Source organism: Myodes glareolus, chromosome 9 (genome assembly GCF_982192425.1).
Source record: "Myodes glareolus chromosome 9, mMyoGla1.1, whole genome shotgun sequence".
NCBI classification, from domain to species: Eukaryota; Metazoa; Chordata; class Mammalia; order Rodentia; family Cricetidae; genus Myodes; species Myodes glareolus.
The window spans coordinates 60,750,067-60,776,418 of record NC_142034.1 but is presented as its reverse complement, the minus strand read 5'-3'; positions in this window follow the sequence as shown (position 1 = coordinate 60,776,418).

Below are 26,352 nucleotides of genomic sequence, written 5' to 3'. Positions count from 1 at the left end.
TGTCTTGCATAGTCCTTCAAATAGTGCACACCCTCCCTGCTCTCTTTGTTACCCGAGGAGTCTTCAGCCAATGCAAACCTGTTGGGTTGGAGAAACAGCTTCAGATCCCAAGACCACTGGAGAAATTCATTCCTACAATTGAGTCTCCAGAACAACTCCTAGTGCCATAATCTCTGGTAGTCAGGGTTCCCTAGAGGAATGGAAATGGACAGAATCAATAGATGTTTTAGAGGTGCCATGATTGTTATGGGAAGACCCACCCTAAGTGAGGGTGGCACCCTCTGGGGGTGGTGAATGACTTGGAAGGGGGCAAGTTTTGTGCTGCTTTTATTTGGCTTCCTCACCCACCACTCCTGATGGCCAGTTCACCTATCCCATTGCTGCTAATAATGATTTCTTCCCTGGCATTAGAACCGCCTCTCTTAGGTTTTTAACCTGGACTGGAGACAAGCTGCTCTTTAAGAATGTTCCAGGCCTTCAGTGTCGGAATGGGACTGCTGAGACACCCGGCTTCCTAGGCTGAACAACTGTTGATTTTCAGCGTCACCCATGTGAGATGGCCATTGCGAGATGACCTGGACTATATCCAGACCATAGCACGTAAGCCGATACATTAAATTCCTCATTAATATGTTTGTCCTGTCAGTTCTGTTCCTTTAGAGGAAGCACGCTAATCCAGGACTGTACCCTCATGAACTCATTAACGCTGTCTTGCAGGAGCAGGGCAAGTCTTTTGTGGTTAGATTATTTTGTGGTTTTATTTCTTCTTCTTTTTTTTTTCAAGTTCCAGGAAATAAACCCAGGGTCTAGAATATTATACACAATCACTCTATACTAAGCTATATCCCCAGCCAGGGAGCAGGTTGTTATAAAGTGAAATTACCCATGCCTCGGCCCTTCCTTCACATAGGACGGTTCCTCTTCATTTCTTTGCTGTCTGTTGACACAGTCAAGGGCCCTACCAGAATGTCAGTGCTATGCTATTAGGAGGCTCCAGCCACCAGAATCGTGATCTGAAAAACCCATGTTCTAGATAACGTACCCTGCCTTTGTTATTTTATTATAGCAGCGTAAAATAGACAGAGACATTGCATGTGTTTGTCAAGGGGGAAGGTAATTTTATTGGTGATAACATGTCCTAGTGTGTGGTGTGTGCCCTGCCTGTGTGTAAATGACACAGGATATGTGCAGTACTGCTTTTGGAGACATATGTATGACTGTTAAAGTCTTGGATATTTTTGCGATTGGCGTGGGGGGGTCTTTGTGTTGTTTATGGCTGTGTTTCATAGCAGGTGATGTTCTTGGTTTTATTTGTTGTGGCTTTGAGGTAGGGTCACAGATGGTAGCCCATCTGACAATATTTCTGGGCACTAGAACACCTGCCTTAGTCTATACTTCAGGAATTCGACACTCAGGTGGTTTTTAGTATTTTAAGAAAGAAAATGTAAGGAAAGCATGCACTCTTTTTTTGCTTGTTTGTTTTTGTTTTTCGAGACAGGGTTTCTCTGTGAGCTCTGGTTGTCCTGGAACTTACTTTGTAGACCCCAGGCTAGCCTTGAACTCACAGAGATCCACCTGCCTCTGTTCCCAAATGCTAGGGTTAAAGGCTTGCACCACCATACCGAGGATGCAAATATTTTTATAGAAATCACCTAAACTCTTTGCACATGGGTCCAAATTCTTCTATACCTGAGAAAGGAAAATTTCCATGACTTTGTAGAACTTAGGGTTGATCTATCTGGTGCAATGAGTGAAGGAAGGGAGGCACAGGACAGTCACAGGTGCACAAAAGCTGGGAGGCCATGGGCCACATGCTCTGATGGAGATGTACCAGCAACAACCAGGAAATCTCCCCCCAAAACTCAGTGTTTTTCTACATTTGAGTCTAGGAGGTGGGATTGTTCTATGCAGCTGGCAGGAAGGCAGGTTTGGCTAATCTCAGTAGGAGGGTTCTCCATAGAGGAGCAACCTCAGACTGTAAGCATCCAGAGGAGGAAGCTGCAGTTGAAATTTTCTGTATACAGTGTTAAAATCTGCACAGGCCCGAGGGGAAAGCTTTGAAATTCTCCTGGGTCTGAGGCCTTTGGGTCCTTGATATGGCCATGCTCACATCAGCAACACACATTCACTCAGGACTTTGTCCTCTCCTCACACATTCACTTGGCTTCTTCTGCTCCCCACAGAAAAGAAAAGCATATAGTATTAAGTTCTTTGTGTGTAATACTTCCTACTCATGTATATATATACTGTGTGTGTGTGTGTGTGTGTGCACATGTGTGTGTTGTAATGCTAATCCTCTTCCTCACCCCATACAGGAATCTTCACCTTCGCTTGGTCTCATCCAAACCTTTGTGAGATCTTTATGTATCAGGTCACTACATGACAGTCTGGCTCTTTTCAAGGGCTGCTTTCACGCTGCTAATTGCTTTCATATTGACAGGCAGGGTTGCCTCCTACTTGGTGACCCGTTTCTAACAATGCTGAAGTGAACCTTCCCATGCATGTAGTTTCAGGAGTTTGTCCATGAATTGTTGAGTCATTTAGGGTGTGTGTGTATGTGTGTGTGTGTGTGTGTGTGTGTGTGTATGTGTGTGTGCGTGCACACACATTCACGCACCTGAGTAGATGTGGCTTAAAGTAGATATTTGTAACTGACCAGTTTAATGCTTGTTTTTCATGTGTTACTTTTAAAGTAGATGTAAGATTTATTTTCTGTTCTGGGGATGGAAAGAGTCTTGTGTACGCTAGGCAGACACTCTACTACTGCCCTGCAGCCCAGCTTGTAAGAACTGTAAATGTCGCAGAGATTAGTTTTTGGTCACACGCTGCAGGTTTGCCTTGCTTTGCATTGCCTTGATTCTGTATATTCTGTATATGATATTCTTCTTATCATTCACCAATTTTTAAATTATGTGGTGAATTTTGGTTTGGATGACTTCTCTAATGCTGGAAAGGCCACTCCACAGCTAAGTAATAAAAATCAGGTTGCCAAGTTGTTGTCTAGAACACTGGTATTATAGATCCCTTTGAACAATTTGGTATAATAAATTCTTCTCTGTTTTTTTTCCAGTACCAATCTGGTCAAACTAATATTATTCTGTGGAATTCACAGTGATATCTACTTTTCTGTCATCATAGAGCTGCATGACCGCCACCACCATCTCAGTCTCCAAGCCTCCCCCCCCCACACACACACACAGTGAAGCTATTTCTAAGCATGTAGAGAATTAAATGCACCTGCGTCCATTGCTGCCCAGCCTGGGGAATCTTTTGACTACTGGAGCTTTTGCGTGCATTTAGCAGATGAATCAATGGGCTTGCACCCCCGCCTCCTTCCTGGGAAGCAGAGATGAGTGGATTATCCCCAGAGCACCAGCCGTTTCTGGGATAGAAGCAAACCAAACATTTGTACTTGAGTAAAAACCGGGCTTTTGAAGCTTAAGTAAGTCACTGCTTGGCTCTGATTTAGATTCAAATTTAGGGTCTGTGTACTCTGTGTCCCCTGGGTCTCTGTACTGATGAGCTGCAATCCCTTCTGCTTTAGTATGATCACTTGGGCTTGTGTTTCTTGCTGGGATGTAACCAGCTAACTGTAGGCTTTCTCTCCAAGCATCAGGACCAGTTTTGCTCAGTTCTAAGCCCTCTGCTTCAGTGAAAGGCAGTTTTGTTCTGGTTGCTGTATCACCACACACTGAGGATAAAACAGCTGTTCCCCGTTTCCTCTCCCCTTTTCTACCATCCATTGACTGTGAACAAGGCCTGCAGTGAACACAGCATTATGCCATCTTCGTATTCAAACACTTGGCTCCACGGCCGGCATCTGTCCGCGTGTCACTTTGGATGGCCTCTCTGCACGCACAGGCTAGAAAGTGCTGGCTTGGGATGTCACGGTCCTGGAGAACAACTGAAGTACTGTTCCCCGGGCTTGCCAGGCCTCGCGACAGCCGTGCACAGGTGGGTGCTGACGCCCCGATGATAAAGTAGTAATGAGCACCTAATTATGGATAATTGCATAATGAAGGACGCACTTGCCTCTGCCAGTTCACAGTTGCAGCTGGTACCCGAATGACTTCGGCTTGTGGTAACAGGTTACTTTGTTCTTGAAGCATCTGAGGGGAAACGGCAGGCTGCCAGCACACCAGCATGGATTAAATGATCCCTGGCAAGTCAGTGCCTGACTGCTGTTTCTTCAGGGCAGGACCGGGAAGTCTGACTAGTCATCCTCCTAATTACCCCGGGAGATTAATTCGCGCACAAGGGCTATGGACTAGTAACGTCTCCCCCGGGGGGCGGGGCTTACAAATATTTAGGCTATGCAGCCTCACCCTGCTGAGTTTCTGTTACAAGCCACCTGTATGCTGGTCTGTAACCGCAGCTCCACTGAGCAGTGAACTCCAGCAAGCAGTGTTCCTTCATCTGCCTGCTTACAAGTGTGATTTTGTGCATTTGCTAAGAATATACTTTGCCCACTCTTTGGTACCCGATGGACCTCAACTTGCTCCTGTTAGGAGAGTTTGCTAGGCTTAGGCCCTGTCCCCACTCTGCCACTAATTATGAACCATGAAAGTCACATTGTATCGGGGAGACCTCAGGTTGAATGTGAGACTGAAAACTCTGAGATTTACAAACACAGTCATAGGACATTTGCTGCACTAGAGAAGACATGTCATTTGGTTAGTCTCAATCAGTCATTCATTTAGCAGTTCATTGCTTTAATCAAGGGTGACGTCATCCTATCTGTTCATTTATAGGCTGCTGTAATAGCCAACATTTTCCGAAAATGCGACTTCCCAAAAGTCTTTCCCATTCTAAAGGCTTCTTTTTTTTCCTCCCTCTCTTCCTACCCTTCTTTCCTCCCATCTTGCAATCACACCTTGCTACCCTTTCTGCTGAATGGTGATTCCTGTAGCATTATCATCATGGTACAGATAATGCTATTCAACTCCTGAGGCTGAGAAGTAAAAGCCAAAGGGCCTCCTCCTGTTCCTCTGGGCTGCTGACACTTGGAACCCCACTGCCATGCCGTGAAGGATCTCACCATTTGGGGGTGTGAAGCGGCACTCCTCCAATACACTGCCCCAGGAGCAGGTTGCTAGTACTGCAAGCGCTCCACCCCCACATGAATCCTACGGGCCCCTGTCAAGCTGCTGAGTTGGCAAGACCTGCGGTCCAGACCTGTGCTGGCCTCCCAGTTCTTCCCAGCTACATTCAGTGGGCAAAAGAAATGCTTGATAGTTTTGCAGGCGTGAGGACTGGGCATGGTTTGCTGCCCAGCAACAGGTGACTGTCGACTGCAGGATGGAGTGTAGAGTGTGTGTGTGTGTGTGTGTGTGTGTGTGTATTTGTGTACTATAAATAAGACATCTGAGCAATGTTGAGCCAAATTGTGGATCATTATTACGTAGTAGGTGTGATTTATTGGCCAATAGTAATTATAGAGGTAATTAAAAGTGGAGTTTAGTAGTGACGTTTGAGACCAGAGTGACGGTAAAGGGGTCCCAGCCTGAGCAGATATGCTGAAATTAGCTCCATGGTTGTGGAAAGAGACGAGGCAATGAGAACCTAGAAACAATCAACAGGACAGGTTTTCTGATTAAAAGCGAGCCCTAGGTTGAACTGAACACTGCTGCAACTTAAGTTTAGTCCATTCCGAGAATCTATCCTGGTACTCTTACAGAAATGGGAAAATTGGAAAACTGGCAGAGGGAAAATCTTCTATTGTTATCATGTTGAGTCAGGACTCTTTTTAGTCACTGAGTGTTTCTGTAAGAAAAGACACATGGCACCAGCAAACACGGTTAACTATAGATGTTCAGAGAAGATGCCTGTTGGGGTCGGAGCATGGTCTGCGGTGTGCAGAATGTCAGTGGCCTTTGGAGGTGAATTTACTGGTCTGGGGTTTGGTTCCCAGCCTTGCAGCTCCAGAGCTTGTGCTGAGACGGGGGGAGGGGAAGGAGGTATATTAACCGAATCCAAAAGGCTGAGTTAGAAAGCCGGTGTTCCCAACCCATCACCTATAATAAGAGCTGTCACCTGTCTGGAATATGCCTCCCAGCATGGCCAGCACATTCCTTCCCTATAGGCAAAGCTATGTAAGAAGCCAACTCCTAATCACAGATCTTCTTGGGAACAGAATCAAAAGGAGAAACAGCCCAAGTGACTTTTTAATGAGCAAGCAAAGGGGGCCCAGGGCAGATGCATCTTCCATAGATGAGTTCCCAGTGGGCATGGGGTGGCCATCATCCAACCACCCAGTGTGTTTGTCTCTCCCCCTCACCTCTATTTTCTCCCCCTACTCCCTTATTCCCCGCTTTCTTCCCTCTTCAGGCCCCTCCCTCCTGTGCCCACGGCCTTATTCTCGACTTTACTGAGGAACCCTACACATTCCTTGGAGAGCGGCACGTTTTACTTGGGACAAACAGGTCCTAGTATAATGCCTGGAGCTATTCTGCTTCTTCCTGGTGTCTCTCTGACTGCACCCATTGTATATAAATTTCACAACGTGTACTGATTGAGAGCAATCTATTTTTTTCAAGTTCTTGTTGGTGCAATATTCTAATCATTCTGACCATATCCAAACAGATCACTCTTAAAGATATCTGGACCATAAGACAGGGACTTGTAAGCCAAAGAAAAAAGGGGGAAAGTCAAGTGCTTAGGGAAAAAAATCTCTCAAGAGAAACCTGTACAAATGTGAGGAAAAGGCACGAGCCCAGGACCTGGCCAGATGGCTCTGTGGGTAAAGGGCCTTCTTCATCCATTGCTCTCGCATGGTAGGAGAGAACTGACTCCTTCACATTGTCCTCTGACCTCCACACACTCTGCTGTGCACATGCACAAGACCCAAATGAACAAGAAAATGTAAGCAATATTTTTAGATCTTGACATGAGGCTTCAGGAGCATCTAAAGCATAAGAGTCATAATGGACAAGCTTTGAGAAAGCCAGAGGGTGGGTAGAGGACAGAAGCATAAATCCAATGGTCCAAGGATGTTAGGCTCCAAGATCCAAGGGCCTAAGGGTCCAAGGGTCCAAGGGTCCAAGGGTCCAAGGGTTCAAGGGTCCAAGGGTGAGGGAAAGTCTGAGAGGAAGATGTGGTCTCGGTTACTGGAGCAGGCAGGAGGAGTCCAGTGGTTCAGCAGCTTTGTGCCTGAAGCTTTGTCACCAATGCCCCACTGAGGGACACCATGAAACCCTGTGAAGATGCACACTGTCTACTGGACTAACAGATCTAGCCAAGGACCCAAAACCAACAAACTGAAGTCTGTTTCTCAGTGGCCTTCCAGCAGGTATGTAAACGTCAGCATCAGCAGTCAGGCCTGTATAGTTTCCTGTCTCCTCTTGTGAAGATCTGTTTAAAGGACAAGTTAGTATATCTGTTATATTTCAAAGGCTTCCCTGTGAGGTAAATTAGGTACTTCCCTATAATTTGGTTCTTTGCTTTATAGCCTCTTAATCTGATCTCCGTGTGTCAGCTCAGCGCTGCTCACATCTCTGCTCCTTGCTCACGGCCTGGATCTATATTGTGAAGGAAGCTGGGATGACATGAAAATTCAGAAAAAAAATGCTTTCTAATGGTGCTCTTAGGAAGTTTCCTCCCTGTGTATAGCAACTTCAGCCAGCCTCAGCCCTCTACTACCTATTCATGACAACTATGGGGACACTGTTTGACAATAGGGAAGAATTTTCCCAACTTTCTCCTCACTCCTTTGAGGTAGTGTCTCACTGTGAAATATTCCTTCACACTGTGTGAATACATGTCACTATAATGGGTTTAATAAAGAAGCTGATTCACCAAAAGATAAACAGGAAAACCCAGCCGAGAATGCTTGGACGAAGAAGGGCAGAGTCTGAGGAGTCGCCGACAGACACAGAGAGAAGCAAGATGGCCATGCGGTACTGAGAAAAGGTACCAAGTCACATGACAGAACATAGATAAGGAATGTGGGTTTATTTAAAATGTAAGAGTTAGCTAGTGGTAAGCCTGAGCTATTGGCTGAGCATTTATAGTTCATATTAAGTCTCTGTGTTGGTGATTTGCGAATTGGAGGGTAGGATTAAAGGTCTTTCAACATCTCACTATATAGACCAGGTTGCCTCAAGTTCATGACCCCCTGCTTCAGCCTCTTGGGCTTTGTGATCACAAGTGTGCACCACTGTGCCCAGCCTGAGACTTTGCAATCTTTATTTCCTGGCACCTACTGGATATCAGGGAGGTGGTGTCTTTTCCTCTAATTGGACACATTTCACTTCCAGTGGTTGATTATTCACAGAAGACTTCACAGCTTCTGTTCTCCTCAACAGCTCTTTACCCAGGAATTCACGAGTTGAAGTGAAGGAAGCAATCACCTTCCTATCTGGAAACTTGCATCCCGTGGGTGGATAGCAACATCAGTAGGAGGGCACCGGGCCTTTTGGAACATAGACAAACATTTTCATTTAAATGCTAATTTAATATTCATTATTTTGAAACAAAACAGCTGAGTACCAAGGACAGCTATAATTTGAAGACAGAGCCCAGGACTACCACAAAGTAGTGTCAGTTTGCGGTAGGAAAAATCAGACTAAAGAATTTGAAACAAAATATCACTTTAAAAAACCCTGCCCTGAAGTAGTCTCTTAGAAAGTGGACCCTCTCTGGCACAGCAGGGTTTGGGCCTCAGTGCCTCTGTCCAAATGGCGGCTGCCACAGGAGAGACACCATGTATGGATGCTTAGAAGAAACAAATTCATTTCTTCCCTTCTGGAAGCTGAAGCTCAGGCTCAGGGTGGGCATAGTGGTCTTGCCACCTGATAGCCTTACCTTGGGGATTGGGATTCCCACATATGCATTGGGCAGTGGGGCAAAATTCAGGCCATAGTGCTCTCTAAGCACCACACTGTAGGCTCTGGGTCCTAAAGTACATAAGGAGTTCAATCCTCGTGCCCATAGTGTCCAACAGCCTAGTGGAAGGATGTGATGTTGCTGATGACAGTAAATATGGGGGAAGGCAAAAACAAAGGAGTGGGGATCTCAATTCCACAATCATCTTGGCAAAGCCCTTTAAGTATTGCTAACCCCATGGTCCTCAGTCTTCCTAAAGCTGCAACCCTTTAACACAGTGCCCCCAATGATAAAATTATTTTGTTACTAATTCATAACTGTAGTTTTAATACTGTTACAAATCAAAATGCAAATATCTGATATGCAACCCCCCTGAAAGAGTCATTTAATCCCCCCCAAGGGGGTCACGATCCACAAGTTGAGAACTGCTACTCTAGATCATCAGAATTTTGGGAATCTATCAGGAAAAGAGAGAAGAGTTTCTGTCCTGCCTGGCCCCACAGTCACTCAGTCCACAAAGAAACACACAGAGGTTTATATTAATTGTAAGCGGTTTGGCCTATTAGCTCAGGTTTATTATTAACTAGCTCTTACAAGTTAAATTAACCCATAATTCTTGTCTATGTTTGGCCATGTGGCTTGGTGCCTTTTATCAATGCAGTCTTCTCATTTTGCTTCCTCTGTGTCTGGGTGGCAACTGGGTCTGACCTTTCCTCTTTCCAGAATTCTCTTAGTCTGGTTGCCCAACCTATACTTCCTGCCTGGCTACTGGCCAATCAGCATTTTATTAAACCAATACAAGTGACAAATCTTTACAGTGTACAAAAGTATTATCCCACAACAGAATCAGGCAAACTTCAATTATAAAATATTTCATTTGGAAAAACTTTTAATTAAGTAAGTAAAATATCCAATGTAATCCCTCCCTAGGAATATCCTTTGGGCTCAGTGCATAAGCAGGGATGCTTCAGCCTGACCAAGAATGCCACCAAGAACCAAAGTATGTCAGCTCCATAGCAGGCCAAAGCATGAGACAAAATTTCTTTAAAAAAAAAATTCCAGATGGAGGCTGGGGAGATTGCTTAGCGGGTAGAGTACCTGCAGTGCAAACTTGAGGACCCGAGCGCGAGTCCCCAGCACCCGTGTGAAAGCAGGACTGCTGTGGTATGTGACCATAACTCCAGCACCGAGATCCTGAGGACTGAACCAGCCCAAAATGGCAAACTCTGGGTACGCAGAGAGAGACTCTGTCTCAACAACTAAGGGGGAGGGTGACAGAGGAAGACACTAATATTCACTTTTGGCCTTCATATCACTTGTACTGCACACACCTGCACACATGTGCAGTACACACACACACACACACACACACACACATACACACACACACATACATGTGCATGTAAATGCACACACACAGAGCCTGAGAAAAGGGACACAGCCTGTGTAAGATCAAATCTTTCAAGTTGGATGATTTTGCAGCAGCTTCCCAACATTGGTGGTGTTTTCAAAACTGAATCTTGCCCCCACTGTGCTGGCATGGCCAGTGATTTTACATGCTGATGACACGCCCACATCCTGGCATAAGATAGGTGCCCACAGAAGGACCACTATATATCTTTTACTCCCAGCCTTCTTCAAGGACTCCTTCCTTGGTTTCCCAGCCTAAATAGATGGTCCTGCTTTGCACAAAAAGCAGGCTGAGCAAGTTATAGGAAGGAAGCCAGTAAACAGCATCCCTCCATGGCTTCTGCTTCAGTTCCTGCCTCCAGGTTCCTGCCTTGAGTTTCTGCCCCAACTTCCCTCAGTGATAGAGTGCCACCTGAGAGTCAGAGATAAAACACGTCCCTTCCTCTCTGATTTGGTTTTGAACATGGTGTTCTACCATGGCAACAGAGATCAAACTACGGTAATCATAAACAAGGCGAGCGGTCACGGCTGGAGTTACAAAAGCTGCGGGCGACTTGAGACAAGCAGCGGCTGATGTCACTGTGTCACCGGCTCATGAGCTGCTCCCCCAGCAGCAATTGCTGAGAGCTCTTCTGTGCCAGTGCTGTTGAATTAGCAGTCCTATTTCTTCTGGTCTGTTCTTAGTAACCATTTCCTCCGTCATCTCACTTCATTTATATTAAAGTTTTGAAGCTGTGTTTGTTTGAATGATGATCTCGGTGCCATTGGCTTCTTAAAGGAAATGGGGGTGACTTTTCAGAGGGAACCTGTGTAGTCCTGAAGCCCACCATTCTCTCTAACAGTCTCAACGGTTCTGAATGTGTCACTTAGGTCTTTCCCAGGCTGGTGGCCATGTCATGAGATGTCACAACTTTCCCCAGAAACTCTCTGTCTGTGCGCTGAGCTCTCTGGCCCAGGAGCTCAGAAGGTCGCAGAGTCCAGACGAGAAGCTGTAGTCTGAAAGTAAAATCTCCAAGACAATGAGATAAAATAAGATATTGGAAAATACATGATCTCAAAGAAAATAACATAAAGAAAGATATGGTGGGACACATTCACCTTTTTTCCTATATGAAACTGAAAAGTTTCTGCACCCCAATAAGCCTCTCCGCCAACACAACAAACCGAATCAGACCAAATCAAACCAAATCAGAAAAAGCCCAGGGCTAATGGATGCAATGCTCCCGGATGGCTTTCCAGCCGCACAGAGAGGAAGCAGGAAAGCAAGAGTGGAAAACCACAAGTCTGTTTTCTGCGGGCAGCTTCAATACCCTGTGGGAGTGGTCTTGAGCATCCCTTGGGGAGGAGTCATCATTAGTGGACTTTCTGAGACACAGCAGAGTTTGTAGAGATGGGGAAGGGGGCTTGGGGTGGAGCTTCCTGCCGAACATTCCACACTCTTAGGATATATGGATGCCAGGGGCTGGGGTGAAGCTTCCGCCCCAATAGATCCAAATACCATATCAAATAGTGAAGCTGTATGTTCAGGGTTTTAAGCAACAATATCCCGAGACCACACACTTTGCTACCATCTTACTTGCTGCTTCCTCCAATATGATGTGGTTCTAGCAACTTCTCCAGAAAAGTGCCATGCACACTTCCCTGTATAGTGGGCACCCCCTACTGATGCTGTTGTCTTCGTTGCTTGTATGTAAAGCAGACCGAGGGGTCTCTGTGGCCCTCTGTGCTGGTTAGTTTTTTTTTTTTTGTCAACTCCACACAAGCTTGTGTCATCTGGGAAGAGGGAACTTCAACAGAGAAAATGCCTCCATCGGATTCGTCTGGAGATGTCTGTAGAGACCGTTCTTGATTGATGATTAATATGCAAGGCTCAGCCCCTTGTGGGTTGTGTCACCCTGGACAGGTGGTCCTGGGTTGTATAAGAAAGCAGGCTGAGCCAACCATGGGGAGCAAGCCAGTAGGCAGAGGCCTTCCATTGCTTGCTATCGGTTTCTGCCTCTGTGTCCCTCATGATGAACTGTGTGTAACGTGGGAACATAAGCCAAAAAGAAAGAAAGAAAGAAAGAAAGAAAGAAAGAAAGAAAGAAAGAAAGAAAGAAAGAAAGAAAGAAAAGAAAAAGTAAAAAGAACGGAGAAGAAAAAGAAAAAAAACGCTTTCCTTCCCAAGTTGATTTTGGTGAGATTGTTTTAACATGGTGAGATTGCTTTAACATGGCAACAGGAAATGAACTAGGACATTGCTTGACCTGGTCACTACTGTTCTCCAGCCTCATACACATTGCAATTTACCGGGACCCCTTCAGAATAGGCACAGTGTCTGGCGGCCCCTCCTAAAACTTTCTTTCAATTAGCCAGGGAAATGTCCAGGTACCAGTGAGTGTTAAGGGTGGGCATATTATTAACCAACAAGGCTTTACCTGAGTCAATACATGATGACCAGTGCCTGGCAACAGAGAGCCAAAGGCTGGATTCACACTGTCTGGGTCCAAATCTTTGAGCCTCCTCTTCCATGGCTGTGTGACCTTTGCATTTTTTAAAACCTCTCTGTGCAGCAGTTTCTTCATCATTTGAAATAGTGTGTGGGGGTGCATGGGAGGGGGCGTAAGAGGAGGTGGAGGGGGTGAGGGAGGGTTGCTTCCTTTGTAGAATGTTGGTGAGAATTAAATGACTTTTATCGGTGGGGTGCTTCAAACAGTGCTGGGCGTGTGGCAAGCACCGGGCGAGCTTTTAACGATTAAATGTGCCTTACAGGCTGTGGATCCTGTGAAGTATGTGGAAGGCATGCCATTATCTCAAGGTGTTTCGCTAATTACCCGGATTAAATGATTTAAGCAATTTTCAAGGTTTCACTTATTTTCTGACTCTAATTTCGATGGTTTTCTTTGAGCTGGTTTCCCTCTCTCGTTTTCAATTTGTCTACGTTGAAGAAAAGAGGCGGGGAAGATGTCAGAGTTTCTTTGAACCTCCTTGAGCCGACTTTGTTGCCAGAAAGTCTGTCCAATTGGAGCTAATTAGCAAACAGGCAGAGTAGACTCTAGAAAAGTCAACTGCTCCCGGGCAGCAAGGCTGGAGTCTGAGCCACACGGGATAATCTCAGTGGAAGAAGCCATAGGAGGAAATCTTGATTGCTCCGAAGCCTCAGCGTGGGCGGGGGAAACGCCCCTTGGGGGGGGGGGCTTCTGACCAGGGAAGCTGCTGGGGAAACTGGACCCCTCCTGGCACCCATGGAACCAGACTCCTGGGGTGAGGCCAGCAGTTTGTGCTTAGTAGGTGCTGCTGAAATTTGAGAACGACTCTCAGGAAAATTCTCTCCAAATTAAAAATTAAACAGGTCTATTTTTTCCCCAGTAAATTAAAGCAGGAGAAATGCCTGCTAGCAATTCCCACCAAACCCCTACCTTTAACCTTTGAAAACGTATTAAACGAAAACATAAACAAACAAAACAACGTTTGCATAAAACCACAACTATTTTGATTGTCGTTGAAAACACCAGTTAATGATTCCCTGGATCGATGTGTTCGGAAGTGTGTAATTTAGTTAATTTGTTGTCTGTGGTACTTCAAGTCCTGTCAAAGGGGCCTAAGTACACATTTCTGACAGGCTGGCTCTTTCCCTGGGTTATGCACTTCTGTGCTTTATTAAATTTTTTCTTCTACTAGCTGCCTTTATTGTTTTTGAGTGATTTATGACTGATCAACATAATGTCATTACGTTTTATTGATTTGTTTCAATTTTCTTCAGGGTAGGAGATTTGAAATAGTCTCTCGTAACCTTTTACCAAGTTGATTGACGTTCGTGTATTGTTAATAACTAAAACCAACCAGCAATGGAAGGGGATGGGCTTGCTCATTATGAGCTGTGCATTGACATATATTTGATGACTTTTTGCTTGGACATTACTTATAGTAAATAAAATAAAATTAAGCGGAATAATAAGGCAAAATGGGTAACCAGAACGTGAAAAAATCTTACAGTATGTTTTCAAGTATAATATTATCCTTCCTCTCTTAGCAAAAGTTTCAAAAATTAAAAAAAATAAATATATAAAAATTATCTCAGGACAAATGCCCAACAACAGCTACTGACATTTGTTGTTATTACATGTGCGTGTGTGTGCATGCATGCGTGTGTGTGTATGTGTACGTGTGTAGGTGTATTGCAGCAGGATGTATGTGGTGATCAAAGGGCAATTTGGAAGAGTCGGTTCTCTCCCCCGTGTGAACGGAGGGTAGAGCTCAGATCTAGCTCACTGGCCTGCAATTCTAGTTCCACTGCAGTGCAATCAGGTCCTTGGAAAGAACAGAGATTATTTAGTGGCAAATGTTTGCTCATCAATGATTTTGAAATTTATATAAATGTGACCCTCCCAAAAAAATCCTAATGTCGCATTTCATACAAATGGTATCCAAACTGACATGCTGTACTTTTTTGGCTTACTGGTTCATATTAAGGGTTTCTGTTTGTTTGTTTGTTTGTTTCCTCATTATAAACTATGGCTAGAGACATTCACATATAGTACATGTTGCATGTATCAAGAAACTGGTCTTTGTTGTTCTGGGAAGGATAGTTTGATCATGTCTAAAGGATGCTGCGATTCTGATGAGCACTGGGACCTCAATAGCATCTCTAACAATTTCTCAGGAGCTGTTGCTAGCCCATAAAGCAAGCTCCTCTATACTGTAGAGAGGCAGAGGGTCCTCTGGAAGAGGAGCTGGCTCAACTCATACTGGGGGAAATTGGGTTTCAGAGGTAGAATTGGCAAAACATGTACCCTCAGCTGGCCTTCTTCAGTAGAGAGATACCGTCGTACAGGTGTGTAGTGTCTTCTGGCTTCCCGAGCCCATTCACACAGATCTACCAAGCCGTCTAAGGAGCCCAGCAGGGTAGGCATAAGCATCCCTTTTCCCCTCCGAGAGGATGGAGACAGAAGGTTGCTTCTCATCTTCAGAGCTGAGCTGTCAGAGCTGTGACTCGGAGTGAGATTAAAGCCGGCACCTCACGCTTCCTGAAAGTCTCGCAGGGCAGATGGCAGTGACACCATTGCAAAAGTTTGTCATCCACTGAGGCTCCAGGGTGAAAATAGAAGCTCGCCTGACACAACTGTGAACTCGTTTATAAGGAGCTGCTTCATCACAGCCCACCCTGCTCACGGATGTACATTAATCAGTTGGTTCTGATTCACTGGTAAAAATGGATTGAGACAAAGGAGCCCCCTGCACTTGATTGCAAGTCACAGATAGAGACATAAAGTAATCAGTAGGGCTCCTTACTCTGGAGGACTCATGAGAGAGGAGAAAGGGATACTACATAAATAGACTTTGGGGATCAGTCAAGATAAGGACAGGGGTGGAAGATAAGAGGTCGTGAGAAAGACAAGTTTTCTTTCACGTGCCCACTCTGCAAAGTCCATGTAGAGCTAACTGACAGGGCGCAGGCTTGGAATAGAGATCATAGACGGAGTGGAGATAGGCGTTTAAGCATCTTGATCAAGAGCCTGAGTTCTGGGCTGATATGATGGCGTGGTGGGTAAGGAGCTTGCTGCCAAATCTGCTGAACTGGGATCGAGCCCCCAGGACCAACATAGGAGAGAACTATCCTTTAATCACACATAATATGTCTCTCTCTCTCTCTCTCTCTCTCTCTCTCTCTCTCTCTCTCTTTCTCTCTCTCTCTCACACACACACCCATCCACCCACCCACACACACACACAATAAAAAAAGTATTAAAAACTAAAAAAAAAGCAAAACAACAGCAAAACAACTGGGTTCCACAAGCAGATTCCTTGAGTATAAAGTCTGCCTGCCCCTGACACTTCCCTGCAGTGTGTCCCAGTGTGTTACTCTCTGCATCCTCACCTTTAACATAAGTGTGAGAGTTAGGGATGTGCGGGACCAGCTTCCTTCTGCTCACAAGAGCCAGCCGCACACCTGCTTGTTCCGTTCGGTGCTCGGTTGTGTGAGGCTGGTGGCCTGAAACAGACCATAGTGGGAATATTTACACCCGGAGGCTTGGCAAAGCCTGAGGCGCTGCATTTGGCACACATGTCCATATAAACGCGCGTGGAGCTGATCATGTGTCATCCCAAGACTATCCATCCTCGGCATGGTAGGTCACATTAGCTGAAATAGCATATCCTTGATTTGCAGAGTCGCTGGCCGCGGAAGAGGAGGTCGGTCGATTGGAAAAACTGTGTGGAAAAACAGGATTCTGAGATTGTACTTGGGTTGGAACTCCGGAAATAATGTATTCTGGGCAAATGCTCTGTCTCCTGCCACACGGCAGGCCTTCCTCCTTGGATGCACCGACCCCACTCATACGCAGGACTTGGGCTAGTTCGCCTTATCAGTTGGTATCTGCGCCTTATCTTGTTCCGTGGGAACAATGAGATGAAGAGTTGGCTTTCTTGAAAAGCCGTATTGGTTGCCTTCGATGTCGTGAAGATATTCCCAATGATTCTTACAATGAAAGCATCTGAGAGTACATACTCAAAGTTTAAAGCCAACAAACAGAAAACCCATTAGGACACTACAGCACAGATCAATTTTGTCCCAAGGTTCACAGTAAGGCAAACATTATCAGACAGTGGGGAGCTCCCCAGAGGTCAGTCTGGGGTTTGTTCTCATTTCAATGGGAGTAACTCCTGTTTCAAAGTGGCTGCGATGGGCTAGGAATGCTGGTGAAAAACTTTGTGTTTAAAGTTATGCAAAGTACACTGAGACTGTGCAGAAAGCCAAGGACTCAGCCATGAGCAGGGGAGCTCTGACGTGTTCCCCCAATATTACTGGGGAGCGCTGACGTGTCCCTCCAACATCCCAGAGAGCTCTGATAATCCTCCCAACATTGCAGGGGACCTCTGACATGCCCCCCCAACATTGCCGGGGAGCTCTGACATGTCCCCCCCCCCACATTGCTGGGGAGCCCTGACGTGTCCCTCCAACATTGCCGGAGAGTTCTGATAGTCCTCCCAAAATTGCTGGGGAGCTCTGACATGTCCCCGCAACATTGCTGGGGAGCTCTGACGTGTTCCGCCAACATTGCTGGGGAGCTCTGACATGTCCCCCCAACATTGCTGGGGAGCTCTGACGTGTTCCGCCAACATTGCTGGGGAGCTCTGATGTGTCCTCCAACATTGCTGGAGAGCTCTGATGCGTCCTCCAACACTGCTGAAGAGTTCTGACGTGTCCCCCCAATATTGCTGGGGAGCTCTGACGTGTCCTCCAACATTGCAGGAATCAGAAAGAATTTGCTGGCCTGTCAGAACTAGAAGGGGACTTGAGTGCCACCATAATCCCCTCCTGCAGCAGCTGAAGATAGGCTGCCTGGAACCTTAAGTCGCCTGCGCCCGCCCAAGGGCACACAGCTGGCTGGAGTCTCTAGCAGGAGACTGGGGTCTTTCTCTCTTAACCACTGTAGAGAGGACGCTAATCCATCTTGCAAACCCAAGGGTACCCACATCAAAGCAAATCCTCTCTGACCTCGGGGGGTTATCTTTCATAAACATCTACTAATTGGTTTTGCCAACCTGAGACCTTTATGGTCTTTCCATCTAATTTCCCTGGCTTGATGCTTTTCTTCCTCTATAAAAACAGCCATCTTCCCTCCTGGCCACACAGATACAGTCTCAGACAGCTCCTTTCAGGCCCTCCCTCTTTGGAGGACATAAAGCTGTCAACTCAGCCAATGACAAGAGCCAGGCAGACAGCCCTTTTGTCTCCTCCAAGTAGGAATCCTGGATGTCCCACAGGGTGAGAAACTGGACAAGGGGGACGGTGTCGCCGAATTTGCTGCTCTTACAGGGTGGGAGCCATGTCAGAATGGATTCCCAACCCACCCTCTTCACCTCTTACTGTGTACGGGTTTGTGCTCTAAGAGATAGTGAATGACTAGTTCTCACCCTCTTCTAGCAACTATTGAAACTAACAGGAAACTGGTTTTCCTTTCAGAAAAGACTTTAGGTTGATATGAAACTGCTCAGTACCCAGGAAATTAATATTGGGCTAAACAAGTCTTTCTATCAGTAAGAGTTGGTTTCTTCTCTTCAGATGAATGAACATCATCATCATCATTTGTTTTTAATTAGAGCAATGTGGTGTGGACTTGGGTATAGGGCCGATGCTGTAATAGAACACAGCATTTGAATGCCCAGTACTCTTGTGAATACATTGAAAGCTAGAAGCTCTCCAGTTTAAGCATATGCCAGATTCATGGAGAACTTATTGAACCTCAGATTTCCCGAGGCCAATTCCCTAAATTTCTGTGGTGAAACTGAAGAGTCTAACACCTTAACAAGTACCCAGGTGATGTTGTGCAGACCGGGAGCCCCACTTTTGAGAATTACTGCTCTCAGCTCCAATGGACTTCAACAGCATCAACTCTGCATGTAGTCCTTTCAGGCCGTGGGCTTGTGGCTGAGTTCATTTATCCACATGCAGGATGCACAGCACCCAGGATGCACAGAACAGCTGCAGGTCATTCTGAATGGGACATGCCCTTCTGCATTTAAATGAGGGCTGAGGCTGTGAGTGAATTCTAGAGACCAGCTTTTAATCCAGCGTAAGCCCAAGGATTGGCAGTGAGAGCAGCCAGGGTCACATTCATGGATCAGGGAAGGACTCTCATCTGTGAAGACTCCATGGCAAGAGCCATGCTTCATTGCAGATCATTTAGCTTCTATTCAAAGGAATGACCTCCCAGGGAAGAGAAAACTGGCTCCGAACTTGCCAGGGAATCTGAGCTACTTAAATATGCAGCATGAGAGACCAGAGGCCAGCACTACTTAAATAAGGGGCAACGTATCCTAGCAGGAAGTCTGTGGGCTCCAGGAGTCAAAGACCACAACTTGTGCCTCGGTCCACCACTTTCCAGCCACGTGACTTGAAGCAGTGGTTTCCCGTCATCAAGCCTTGTTATGTACACCATGGGAACACACCATCAGTCAACGGGGAGGATGGCAGGTTAGAAACATGCACACATGAAGTTCACACTGGAGGTGTTGGCCTGATGTGACTCTTCGGGGACCAATCAAGAAGGCTAAGATCATGACCAGGAACTCAAGCGACCATCGGTACGCAGCCTCCCATCTCAGAGTCTCTGCCGGTTGGTCCTCTGAGACTGCTCAGCCAGGGATTTTATTAGGCAAGGTTCTCTGGGGAAATGGACCTAGAAGGGGATTTATTGAGCTGACTCACACAGCCACAGAGGCTAAATGGTCCATAATGGCAGTCTGTAGTCTGGTAGTGTAGCTCCGTCCAAGAAGCAGGCTGGGACTCTGGAAGGTCAAAAGGCAAAAACTGGAATCTGCTGTTGGAGGGGTCGGCAGCAGGAAATTTGTCCTCTCTGGAATGGAGACAGAGGTAGCACGGGAACAAGGATGGCTGGGGGTGGGGCGTTTTTTCTTTCTTTGCTTCATGGTCTATGCCTATAACTGACTGGATAGTGCATTCAAGCCAAGGCCTTCCTGGAAACATGAGCAGGGAATACCCAGGAATAACAGCCCACGGGTTCTCCGCGGCTCATTCAAGGCAATAACACCGACACCCCAACTTAGCCATTGTAGAAACTAAATCCTACAATATGTAGCTGGAAAGATGGGTTGTGAGAAAAGACCACACCCAATATGGCCTGAAATAGCCTCAAAACTGTTTAATACTCTAAAAGCACAAGTTTTAAGAAAGACAAACATATACACACCCCTCAAACAAACAGAACCCCCAAATCTACCACTGTTCATTCCCACAACATCTCCCTCAGTCCTCTTCAGCAAGTCAGTATTTCCTAATGACCATCTATGGCTTCTTCCTGACAAATGAGCCAGGTCCACACATTTGTCAGTAGAGCTGCCAATCACCACAAGTGGTTCAGCACTCACAACCTTCTTACCTTTGCACCTGCACTGGCAAGTAGCACTTAAGTAGCCATTTGCAATTGGTATTTTATGAGACTATAAAAACAGAACAGAAAAGTTCAATCCTCTAACCCCGGGGTGTTCTTCAGGACAGTTCACACAGCACTCTGACACTGCCTTCTCAAACTTCATCATTGTTAAGAAAAAGTAAGAAAAGAGCAGCTCCGCTGGCACAAAAAAGTCCAATTAGGTCAAATCAAACCGAATCAAAATGCCCATTGTTTTATTAAGAAAGACCCTCTCAGGTGGCCGAGCGCATGGCGGGGAGACAGGACAGCAGGGAGCTCAATCAAACCCGGAACCACAGAACCACGTGTTTCTCCTCTGGGAGCCCACTTAAATACCCTGTGGAGTGGTCCTGACCTCTCCCCCGGGGAGAGGTCAGGACCTGGCATACTGGGATTTGGAGTCCAGAGCAATGCAACTCCCAGGCCAGGTTGGCTGGGATGGATGCCAAGGACTGGAGGCTACACTCCAGACTTAACGATAATCCTCAAAGTACATACAGTGTTGGTCCCTGTGGTGGTGACTGAATGAAATGGCCCCCATAGTCTTGGGCATTTGAACATTTGGTCCCCCGTTGGTGGCACTGTTTGAGGAGGATTAAGAGGTGTGGCATTGCTGGAGGAAGTCTGGAACTGGAGTTTCAGAACACACCATTTTTAATTCATTATCTCTGTTTCACACTTGTGGTTCAAGAAGTGAGCACTCAGCTTGCTGTACTATCTGTGACGCCTATTGCCTGCTGCCTCTGAACTATAAGGCCAATGGACTTTCCTTGGTCATGCTATTTTACCATAGCAATAGAAAAATAACTCATATGGACACATAGGGGCAATATGTCAGAGGCCCCAGATCTATAAGACACAGAGACAGTGACCCACAGCTTAACACGTTGACCAGGATCCCTAGTGTGTACAGAATTCCTTAATCCTATATGCTACCATAAGAAGTTAGGAGAAGTAAGGGTAAATGCTAAAATACCCACTCTCTTTATAAGAATAGGAAGCTTCCCTGCAGTATAGTTGTTATGTTTCAATTGAAGTAAAACACAGGGTTCACCAAAAGGTGGTGGGAAAGTGTCCTAACCAAGAATATCCATCCCCCAGGACAATAGAAAGTATGCCTCAGTTATCTGGTGCTGTGCACCCAATTATCCAGCAATTCAGCAAATTGAGAACCGGGTAGAGACTTATTATATCATAAAGCAATTTCAAAACAGTTTAGCTGAGTGATTTTGGCTTCTATACAAAGTTACAGTCAAATTAAGGACCAGAGCGTGGTCACATGAAGGATTCTCTTCCCTCATGGCCTCTGTATGTGGCTGTAAGTAGATCTCATTTCCTTGTCGTTGTTGGCACAAGGACTCCATTCCTTGCCATGCTGCTCTCCCCACAGGGTTGCTTGTTTTCCCTCATGTGTTCTGGATTCCTTCAGAACAAGTAATCCAAGATGTCATAGCAAAAAAATGCAAAATCTTTTGCCTCTGAAATTATACTCTGCCTTTTCTGCAATAACTTCATTAGGTTCCATGGGTCAGCTTCATTCAGCTCTCCAGCCTGTGACATCTGCATCAGGGCGCTAATTACGAGCCACTGTGAGAGAAAAGTCCTGAGAAAATAACAAAATTCAAGTTCTGAACTGTAAACCCCCACACTTCCCTACAGAATGGCTCACAGAGAGAGCTATATCCCTGCAGGTTACTTAGGAATTACAATTCCTCCAGGCAGGAAGGTGTGCTTGCTTCTATGTATGTAATGCTTTCCCACAAGAGGAAAAGGGGAGACACACAGATACACTCAAGGAAGCAATGGATGAGCGCTTATGGACTGTAAGTCCAAGTACAGGGGAAAAACTGAGGGCGTTCCAGTGGATATGTTGAAAACCAGCAGGAAAAAGATGCTTTAGGCGGATGAGCAGATCGGCATCCTGATACTAGCAATGACGACAAACATAACCAAGAGAACACCGTTGTGAAAACAAAAAACAAAAAAAAAACCCACAAAAAATCAAAACAAAACAAAAATACAAAACTAACCCAGAATTTGGATTCTGCAGAAATAACATTAAAAATGAATGTCAATGTGAACGAGGGTTGCTTTTCAGACACCCCGAATGCACAGGGTGTAGCCACATCTCAAGAAATGAAGAGCGTGAGAGCAGTAAAAAATGAAGATATTGCAATTTAAAAATTCTCTCCAAAATACATGCTGAAATTTAACTGCCCAGGTGGATATGGTGTATGCATGTGCAGATGTGGGACTTCCATGTGCAGGTGCACATGTGTGCATATGTGTGCATTTGTGTGCACGTGTTTGTAGAGGTCTGAGTAAGCACAGAACGTCTTTCTCACTTGCTCTCTGCCTTATTTTTTGAAGTAGGGTCTCTCACTGATATGGCTAGGTTGTTTGGCCAATGATCCCCAGAGATCTGTCTATTTCTGTTTACTGCCTCCCCAACACTTGGGTTACAGATGTGCACCACACGCCCTCAGACTTTCTGTGTAGGTGCCAAAGATGCAAACTCAGGTCCTGCTGCTTTCATGGGAAAGGATCATCTCTAGAGCCCCTAATTGCCATTTTAATAATATTAAGAAATGAGTCTCTACAGTGTGATCAGGCCATGAGAGCTCCGTCCATTGAAATGGATTACTACCATTTCCTCTGAAGTGGTCTCCTGGGCTCATTCCTTACAGTGATTAAAGTGTGCTCCCAAGTCCTCTCTCCCCTCCCAAGTTAAGCTTACTGCTTTACCCCCTAATGTCAGGCAGCATGGAAACACCCCACATGCTGCTTGTATTCGTGGACTTTCCAGATTCTAGAGTCATGTGCAAAGAAACCCCTGTGTTTATAATTTACTCAGTATGAGGTGTTCTGTTAACACAATAGAAAACAAACTAAGACTGTGACTGATTGCAAGTTATTTATTCTAATATTAAAAATTAAAACAATAGCAGACTGTAGTTTAAATCTGTTGTCCAGTAAAAGGTAAATGAACAGCAACAAAGTCTTCCATATATTCAGAACCCTTAACATATAACTATCAGGAGACAAGAAGTTTTAAGACAATTTGAATTAGAGACTGTATTTAAATCCAAATGCATCTGTGCTTAAGGGATACAGCTAAAATGTACACATAAATTAATGGTTTTAAACACACAGGAAATACTACTGGAAGCTGTGGGCACAGGATATAACTCCGGTCCCCAATAAAACAAAATGTCTAAACCACAAAAACAGGGCAAGTAGACCAGCAGTCATCATATCCAGGACCGAACTAGAAACTAAGAACAAAATGGGAATAGTCAGGGCTAGGGATGCAGCTTAGGGATAGAGAGCCTGCTGCGCATGCTCGGGGCCCAGGGTTCAACCCTCAGCTCTGGAAAAAAGAAGAAGGGAAGAAAGAAAGGGAGGGAGAGAGGATGGGAGGGAAGGGGAAGGCAGGGAAGGAAAAGAAACAAAAAGGTAAACATACTTCTAGAAAATCTTCTTTTAAAAGGTGAACGGTGGTTTTGTTAATGTCAGGAAGGATGAAGCTCCTGGCTCAGAATTGTCTAAGCTATTAAGAGCCACCTTTTCAAAAACATATTTTTATCCATAAGTATGTTCTTAATTTTCTTTGAAGTTACTTTGTTATGGGCATAGAGAAATACAACTAATTAGGGTATGCTGATTTTACACTCTACAACATTTACAAATGTATCAATTATTTCTACCAGTGTTTACCCCACCCACTCCCATCTCTGTGTATCTGCTTGCGAAGTTCTCTGCATTTTCTATGTATAAAAACAGGTCATCTGCAAATGTAGTCTTAAAAAAAATCCTCCCCCACCTTGCTTCTTTTTCCTGTCAACAAGGGTGCTGAGTATGTCTAATGATGAAAAAGCAGTTTCCTCAACAAGTGAGATCTACAAGAGTGGATGCCCACACCAACAAGAACTGTGGTGACTTTTTCTCCTCGCTATAAACAAAAATAACAAAATGGATAAGGTTTTAACTGAAGATCTGAAGTTCAGGGGCTGAGGAGGTGGCAGTTAAGAATGCTTGTTACTCTTGCTGGGGACCTTGGTTTCATTCCCAGCACCGTTACTAGGCAGCTCACAACTGTCTATAACTCCAGTTACAGGGGAACTGGCACCCTCTCCCGGCTTCCATAAGCACTGAACATACATGGTGAACATACATTCAAGTAGACACACACACACACACGTAAATTAAATTAATCTTATTTTTTAAAAAAAATCAAAACTTTAAAGTTCTTATAAGAACGCCTAAAACTTAGCATTGGCTTTAACAACGATTTCTTGGATATGACACAAAATCAGAACTAAAGCTCAGACGTAGACGTTACAGCAAACGAAAGTCTTTGGCGCAGCAGAGGAGACGAACAAAGTGCAAATAGAACAGAGTTAGTTCAAAGACACGCAAAGAGCTCTTAAAATTAAATGGCAAAATAAAACAAAAAAGAATTTAAAAAAAATGATTTAAAATGGGCAAAGGGTTTTTCTTCAACAGAGACAAACAAGTGTCTAATGAACGTTCAAAGAGGCTCAGTATTGTTAACCATCCAGGGGAAACAAGACAAAACAAAACAAAACAAGCCAACAGTAAACAACAACAATCAAACTATACTCCTGATTGGGTAGCACATCAATTATTTTAGGATGACCACCAACAAACTCGCAAGGGTAAATGTTGAGATTTTGTGGAGAACCTTGAATTTTTGTATTATTTTGGTTAATATAAAAATGATGCAACAATTTTTGAAAACAGCAAAATATCCCTTCAGTTAAAAGTAAAGTTACTGGGACTGGAGAAGGGGCTCAATGGCCAAGAGCATTTGTTGCTCTTCCAGAAGACCTGGGTTCAATTCCCAGAACCCACGTGGTGACTCACAATTGTCGGTGACTCCAGTTCCAGGACATTCAACACCCTTTTCTGACCTTGGCAAACATCGGACGTGCATATGGTACACATGCATGCCTGCAAGCAAAACACTTATGCAATAAAATAACAAAATGATTTTATGCTGAAAAGCAAAGCTACTGTATAATCTAGCAATCCTATATTTGTGTCCATTCAAAAGAAACAAATTGGAGTTGAAGAAAGATCCATCTCCCATATTCTCCAGGCCATTTTTCAGCCTACCACAGTGATGATCTCTTTCCTTACAAAGATACATCTAGACAGGAGTATAATACCTAGAAACTACCATACAGATTTAAAGAATATAAGTTTTTTGTCATTTTATTTCAGATTTCTTTTAAAATAAATAAGCTATATCAAACATGAGCATAGCAGCACTACTATACATGTGCTCCCAGATCATCACCCCTGGGAAGCTGATGTGCTCTGCATCCTGCTAACCACACTGTGGTCCTGACGCCCTAGTCCTTGCTCATCTTCCTGGTCACAAGCTAGATGTTTGCTAGATGTATCACTCCTGTGTGTGTGTTCATGGTCATGTTAAGAGGACCTTGATCCCTTGTAAAAGGATGTGATTAAGAATCTTGACATTTGGGGTAGAAGGATGGCTCAACAATTAAGGACATTGGCTGTGCTTGCAGAACACTGGGTTTCGATTCAGAGCACACGCATGGCAGCTCACAACCATCTGTAGCTCCAGTTCCAGGGGACCTAAAACCTCCTTCTAGCCTCTGAGTGCAGCAGGCATGCATGTGCTGCACATATATATATACCCATAGGCAAAACAACCTTATCGTCAATTGCCACCAGGAGGAAGATTAGTTTAGAGAGTTCTGGTGGCATACCCCAGCCACAAGGGTTACATAAACGAAGGAAGAGACAGTAACGTTGAAGTCAGAAGATGAAGTGTGGGGATGGAAGAAGAGGTAGGAGTGAGGAGCCGCCAGCAAAGGTAAGTAGACAGCCTCCTAAAGTCGGAGAATATACAGAAATTGTTTCTACCTTACAGCTCTGGAAAGTATTCAGGTCTCAGGAACTGCTAGAAAAGAAACTTGTGTTGCTTTAAGCTAATAAATGTGTGGTAACTCATGATATAAAACAACAGAAGTTGTTTTTATATCAGTGGCTAAAAGATGAATAGCTTCTATTATTCTTGACAAATATGCTAACTGTATTTAAATAAGAAAGTAAATATGAACGATCACCTCGTCCATTGTATCAAAATAAATATCAAGGGTATTAAAAGCTAAAGATGCGTTTTTACAAATCTATAGGTACAATGGGAAAA